Source organism: Bubalus kerabau, chromosome 18, assembly GCF_029407905.1.
Source record: "Bubalus kerabau isolate K-KA32 ecotype Philippines breed swamp buffalo chromosome 18, PCC_UOA_SB_1v2, whole genome shotgun sequence".
Taxonomy (NCBI): Eukaryota; Metazoa; Chordata; class Mammalia; order Artiodactyla; family Bovidae; genus Bubalus; species Bubalus kerabau.
The window spans coordinates 1,073,878-1,081,543 of record NC_073641.1 but is presented as its reverse complement, the minus strand read 5'-3'; positions in this window follow the sequence as shown (position 1 = coordinate 1,081,543).

The following is a 7,666-nucleotide window of genomic DNA, read 5'->3' as shown; positions in this document are numbered from 1 at the left end:
CCAAGGGACACAAAAATACCCTCCTACAGGCAGCAAGAAAAGCGCCTTCTCAAGAGGGTCTTAGCAGCCCGGGCAGAAAAGTGAATTCAGAGGGCCTCTGTGCTCCAAAGAAATAGCCTGATAGAGAGAGAAAAAGAAAGACATGGGGATCAGAGCTCTGATGGAGCAAAGGTGTTTTAATTAACATGGTGTGGGCATATAGACTGTCTTACAAGGTAGTTTTTCTCAGCAAAGATAAAGATTAAAATTCCAGACTTACAAAACATAGGTGATCCATATTAAAGAGAGAGAGAGTTGTAAACAATCACTTTTACCGTATGGTTCACAAGAAGGAAGAGGGTACTTAACCTTCATATAGAAAATCTAGTGAAGGAAATGCCTGGATTTCTCAGCCCCCGGGAGACACTTGAGTATTTAGGAATTAGTAAGGAACAGAGAATTTCTGACAGATCCAAAAGAGCACACAGGAAGCCTCCTGTTAAATGCTTCCTGAAAACTAATTACCTTATTTTCCTGACATTTCAAAGCATTTGGGGGGAGGGGGGTAGAGGAGGAATCTCTTATTTCACTAAATAAAAGGCAACACTGTAAGAAGAACTGCATCTTAATTATCTTTTATTTTTAGTGACATCCTTGCAAGCCTGCCCACTTAAACTTTTACATCACTTTCCTATCTTATTACCTCTATGTTGTGGTTTGGTACTTCAAACAAACACTTTTTTTTCCCCTTCTTCTTATGGAGTAAAAAGATGGTATTGATTTGCTTAAAAGCACCGATGAGGGGGAAAAAAAGGATGGAGGGAAATCATTATCTTGAGGAGTAAATGGTTCTTAATAACAGAACTACGGATTTATCCATCCCTTTGACTGTTAGCATGCCACTAAAGGCTAAAAGAAGGCTCAAGAGGGAGGTTAACATCCCCCTCGTCAAGTGTTTGTTTCCTTGCTCCTGCGGTATTGGCTTTGCCAAGTAACCCAATTCCCGTACATAAACGTTACAGGTCTCTCCAAACTACTTCTATAAAATAAGATATTGTTTGACCAATCTTATCGAGCAGTCATTTATTTCTATAGCTGCTGGTCTGCTCTGCTGCTCTGTCTGCCTACATTCAGAAGGGAACAAAAATTCAAAATTTCATTTATTCTGGGCCCAGAACCAGACCTTTTGTCCTTCCTAGATATTTTGCAACTTCGAGTTGACTCCTCTGCCTAAATTAGTGGCATATGCTTTTGTTCTTTTAAGAAAGAAAGAAAGAAAAAACCACCCCTTATTCTCTTATTGAGGAAGGCAACTAATTCTGAAAAAGGCCTCTAGGAAGATGTTAAAATGTCTTGAAATGTTTAACAGAACCTTATTTCAGAGGCTATGGATGAACCTCCCCGAGGTACCCCAGGGCAAACACACGGAGCGTCCAAGGGGGCAGAGGGGAAAGCCTCGAGGAGGAATATGCAGACTTTGCAAAACTGATGGGAGGGAGGAGAGGGGACAACTTTCAGGACTAGAAACAGGAAGCAGTCCAGATGCTGCGATGCCGCCCGCACCCCCGCACCCAGCCCTCCGTGCATCGTCCTCCCCGCAAGCAGCCGCGTGCTCCACCCACAGCCCCCAGTGGCCCGGGAGCGCCACACGCCCCTGCGGCGCCGACCGAGCCCCAGGGCTGGGCCGAGGGCAGCGTGCAGGGAGCGCGGGCCACACTCGAACCGGTTGCTCGGCGCAGATTCGGGACCGAGAGGGTTAATCCAGTCCGCGCGCACAGCCCGCCCAGCGCCAAACTCGGGCTCCCCCGCCGGCCCGCCACCCACCCCGAGAAAGCCCGGAGACACCCCTCCACAGCACAGCGCCCAAGGCTTTTGTTTTGTCGGAGACGAGAATAACGATCCTTGAGGAGGAGGTGCCACAGCTGCTCGTGGCTCTTCGGCACAGGCTTAGACCGAGGAGCGGGCAGCTGCCGCGGCACCTCCTCAGTCCCCACTCCCAAGTCCTTTTCCCGCTGAGCAGGACAGGAAGTGGCCTGCACGACCCGGGGCTCACCTCACACATCGGGGCCGGGCTCCCGGGGGGCTGCGGCGCCGGCCGGGGGCAGCCGCAGGTCCCTCAGGTAAACAGAGCCAGCGAGGACCACCAGCGTGCGCCTCCGAGCGACCGAGAGCTTTCGCGATGGCCGCGGCACATGCGCACGCACGTACGGCGCAGGCGCGCTGCGCACACTCGGCCGAGCGCTCCTAGTTTGAGCCCGGCTTCTGGATACCCGTCTGCAGGTTTCGTTGCTCTTGACCTCGCGCCGAGGCTGATGCCCGGCCCTGTCCTGCTCCGGCGGAGTCGTTCCGCGCTCTGGAAGCTTTTCTTAAATGCCCTCAGTCCCCTTTGCAAAGCTCTCCCTCCCTTCCCTGCTGAGACAGTGCAGCGACTCGCATCACTCAAGCCTGGAACGCTATTATTGAGAGACCACCAAAACCTGTTTGAGAACCAGCGTGCCCCCTGGGAACCCGGGGATTGGAATTGATTAAGAGGCGGGTGCTGAGAGTGGTACTGGGTGCAGATAGAGGTAGTCAGCTTTCATATTGCAGAGCTCCAGGCTGAAGCAGCAGAGCAGATACCCTCTTTACCAACACCCACTTTAGTGAGCAGGTGGGGCTTGAGGTTATTGGTGACATGCCCCATCTTCTGTTCTTTGAGAAATGTTTCTTCTCTCTTTTTCTTCGTAAGTGATTTTATTTTTTTCTACCTAAGCTATTTCAGAACTTAAAGATTCCTTAGAAATCATCTAAACCTAACCTCTCATTATTCAGACGTGGAAAAGAATGGTCCAGAAAGGTTAAAAAGACTTAGCCAAAGCCAGGCAGCGTTTTAAGGGCTGAGTCTGGATTCACTCATTCCAAGCCAAAGCTGTTACCTTTGCCTCTATCATTTTACCTACCTTCCTTTCTCTTCCTTTCCCTCCCTTTTCAACCTAGACTTCACAGGCATCATTTTGTTCTATGGTAGCACACAGGACTTAAAGAAATACTTTGATCTTGTAGCATAGTATGACTGTACTTAAGGTTCTTCAACTGTACACTTGGTTAAAATGGTGTATTTTAGTATGATCTTCTGTCTGAATCTTTGCCACCCCATGTTAGGAGACTGACCAAAAACAGCTATATAATCTGTGGTTTGTCCAAACCCTTGGGACACATCTCTGTGGCCTCTTTAATTATAGGCAACTATTTTATACAAAGAAAAGTGGAAGTGTTAGTCCCTCAGTCGTGTCCGACTCTTTGTGAGTGATCCAATGGACTGTAGCCCACCAGGTTCCTCTGTCCATGGACTTCTCCAGGCAAGAATACTGAAGTGGGTTGCCATTCCCTTCTCCAGGGGATCTTCCCGACCCAGGGATGGAACCCAGGTCTCCTGCATTGCAGCCAGATTCTTTACTGTTTGAGCCACCAGTGAAACAATCTGTTTTGAAGATGCTCCCTAAATGACAATAAATACTGAGCTTAGACAGTCATAAATATCGTTTAATGTCAGATGAGCTATGCGAATTGCACCATAAAGGGGATCTGAAATGACATTTTCAATTTCGTTAATAAATACTAATGCAGTAATACTTTCTAAAAAAAAAATAACATTGATCCATAGGCTGATTCTTATCAAGTCATTGTGTGTTGTGGAGCCAACACTGCCTCTACTGAAGGTGAGTGAAGCAGCTAAGAGCATTTATGAAAAGCAGTATAGACCTGCTTCGGGTACTTCTAGATCCCTTGTACCTTCAGATCCTCTAGAGATGTGCTGCTCTCGCATTTTTATGCAGTTTACACATGGTCTTGTGAAAACTGTCAGGCATAGAACATATCTTGGCTCCTAGTGGGAGGTGGGAATGATGTAGAAATTATCGTTGAATGTATCAACATGATCACATCTCAGAAATAGACCACTGAGTGAAAGAAGCGAACTACAAAGTATGTAAATTATGATAGCTCTTTAAAACAGTCACACTGTTTACAAGGCCAAACATGTATATATAATAAGCAAAAAAAGTGGACAAGTAGGCAGCACACTAAATTTTTTGACAGTGGATGCTACTAGGCAGGCAGGGTGGGAAATGAGATCTGGGCAGCATGTAAAACAGGCTTCAACTCTTAATCACACACATGAAGCAAAATGTTAACATTTTTAAAAAATCTCTGCAGGGAGAAAAGGGTGTTTCTTAGGCAAGTCTGTAAACTTTTCTTTATGGTTGAAATGTTTCCTTTAAAAATAATGTTGAGGGGCTTCCCTGGTGGTCCAGTAACTAAGATTCCACCCTCCCAATGCAGAGGACCTAGGTTTAATCCCTGGTCTGGGAACTAGTGAAAGACAGGGAAGCCTGGAGTGCTGCAGTTGATGGGGTTTCAGAGTCACACACGACTTAGCGACTGAAGAACAACTGGGAACTAGATTCCACAAACTGCAACTAAAGATCCAAGATCTTGTGTGCTGCAACTAAGATCCAGTGCAGCCAAATAAATATTTTTAAAAGGAATTAAAAAAAAAATTAAATGAAAGTAATGTTAAATTTTCAAGGACATTGAGCCAATGTGCTCACCATGAACACAATGTGAATGGTGGTGTTCACTGGGGGATCAGCAGTCACACTGATGAAGGGCTGAACAAGGAGAGGTCCAGAGAATGCTAGTTAAGAGGATCAATGAAAGGGACCTTATTTTCAGGGATAAAAATATTCAGATCTAACAGGGATAAAGTGTCGGGCTCTCTTTAATCCCATCTTTCTTTCATTCAATGTTATAACCACCAATAGAAAGTCTTTAGGGCTTCCCTGGTAGCTCAGGAACTTCACCGAGACCCAACACTCTCCCAGGGAGTTGTTAAAACTGGTCTCTTTCTGGATGAACCCATTTTGAAACCATCCATGTTAACCGGTAATACATGGTAATTCAGTATTGCATCTACTTACCTCCCCCAGGCCTCCACCCCTGCAAAAGTCTTTGTTTATTCATTTTACGTACAACCTGATCATAAAACATACAACCATACTTAAAACCACTGGGATGGAATTCAGACACCATAAGTTTCAGTTTGGCCACTTACCGAGCCTTTGTCAACTCTAAAGAAGGCAGCAACCTCTATGAGCTTTACTTTTCATTTTTTTTTAAACGGGAGATATACGAATGCTGCCTATTTCAAAACAATGAAACAATATAAACATAGGGTTTACATTTATTTACCTTGGAAGAGAGTACATTTTTATGTATTTTAGAGAACGTGAGATAATGAGAAAAGTCTTCTTTTTTGAATTTGGTTAGCTGCTGCCCGTAAGAACTGTTTTACACTTCCCAGATGTCCCTTCTGAAATGTTGTTTTTCTCCAGCATTAGTTTATAGTTCTATACCAGTAGTTATTTCTACATTGTACTTTCAAATCCTCATTAGATTTCTTTTTTTTTATTCTTGCATTCTCACTCTGCCTCTCATTACATGGTAGATGCTTCATAAATTTCATTAATGAAATTAGACCAGATTGAAAAATTCCCCAAATTTGGAGTTATCCTTATTCAGGCATGCCATCTGCTGGTTCCCTGGTGTATCTGTTAGTCGGCCTGAATTCCTTAATCCAATCAAGTACAATTCATGTGGAAGCATTGCTGAGTTTGTGTGTTGGGCAATTTTCCCACGTTCTTTCACTTCCTGTGTGCAGGTGCTATTCTTTCATTGAACCTCTCCAGAATTGTTTTTCCTGCAACCTTCTTTTACCTGTTGGCCACTCTAAAAACCCGGAGAAACGGAGTTTACGTTTCAGAACCCCAGTGTGACCAGAACGATATAACTGGGCATGCTCAGTAGGTTGGCCTGATTTGGAACATACTTACAGCTTGAAAGGGGGCATTTAATGCTGTTTGTTTCAGGATTGGCTGCATATTCGTCCTGGCACTCTATTGAGAGATGGCAGCCTTTCCCACCCTCTGGGCCCTCCCACTTTTCCATTTTGTCCCCGTGCCCAAATTTGGAGCCAGCCCTCCAGGATCTCCCAGCCAATCAAGAGACCACACATTGTTGCCTAAGAGACCCCGGATGCCAGCGAAAAGATTTATAGGTAGTGATTGGCCTACTGGAAGGGGTGGGGGCTAGACGGAGTCACAGAAACAGGAGCTATGGCAACACCAGCGCTAGAGGCTTGAGGAGAAAGACTTGAAGAGAAAGCCTTAAAGAGGTGAGAGCAGTGATCGCTGCATGAAAAAGATGGAGACTCTTTTGAGAGCTCTTCTCTCAGGTCCTCCTGGGCTTCTCACGAGGCTTGGCAGTGACCCCGGGAATTACATTTTGCTGTGTATTAGCAGTTAAATGACCAGGTGCATCGTATATATGAAATTAACAACCAACAAATAATTACTTCTGTGCTTATCAAAGCACTAGGTCTTTGCATTGTCTTATAGTTTCTCTTTGTTTCCACCTAGTTGAATATAAGATGAATTCATATTTAAATCTAGATCAGATCAGATCAGATCAGTCGCTCAGTCATGTGCGACTCTTTGCGACCCCATGAATCGCAGCACGCCAGGCCTCCCTGTCCATCTCCAACTCCCGGAGTTCACTGAGACTCACGTCCATCGAGTCAGTGATGCCATCCAGCCATCTCATCCTCTGTCGTCCCCTTCTCCTCTTGCCCCCAATCCCTCCCAGCATCCGAGTCTTTTCCAATGAGTCAACTCTTCGCATGAGGTGGCCAAAGTACTGGAGTTTCAACTTTAGCATCATTCCTTCCAAAGAAATCCCAGGGCTGATCTCCTTCAGAATGGACTGGTTGGATCTCCTTGCAGTCCAAGGGACTCTCAAGAGTCTTCTCCAACACCACAGTTCAAAAGCATCCATTCTTCGGTGCTCAGCCTTCTTCACAGTCCAACTCTCACATCCGTACCCTATTTCCTGATCATTTCCTGGCAATCTCTATTTCCTTCTCTGATGATACTGCAGCGTACAATGGGTGAGCTGTGTGTTAGTGGAGAAACTCAACCGTGTTCTGCTCTGTAAACGCCAAATAAAAACCCGATTATCCTGAGTCTAACCCCAATGTTCGGTTCCTAATGTTGAGTTGTACCTTCTTTGCCACTAGCTTTAATCCTTAAACCACCTCACCTCCACTATTGTGTTCATTCATTCCGCTGATTGAGACAAGGTTTTATTGAGCACCTACTGTGTACTACTGAGTTTAGGATTCAGGTGAGCACATTCAGAAAACCACATTAGCAGAGAAGCACCAGTTTTGTACCACATTCTCTGATCTGAAGTTCAGTGTGTCTGTACAGATAGTGCATGAAGGGAGAGGAAGGAGGATGAACCAAAAAGGTAAATTCATGGTGCACCTAGATCAGCATGCTAAGGATTCTGTAGCCATTACTGAGTCTCTGAAGGTTTTTGAGCTGACAAATGACAAACAGACCTTTAAAAAAATACTTCCCTGAATAGAGTAGTGGTTAGCCAAAGTTGGGGAGGAGGGAAGTGTGGAGATATTGATCAAAGGGTACAAACCTTCAGTTATAAAAGGAATAAGTTCTAGAGACCTTATGTACAGCATGGTGACTATGTGGTGATGGTGGTGGTAGTTTAGTCGCTAAGTTGTGTCCCACTCTTGCAACCCCATGGACTGTAGCCCACCAGGTTCCTCTGTCCATGGGATTCTCCAGGCAAG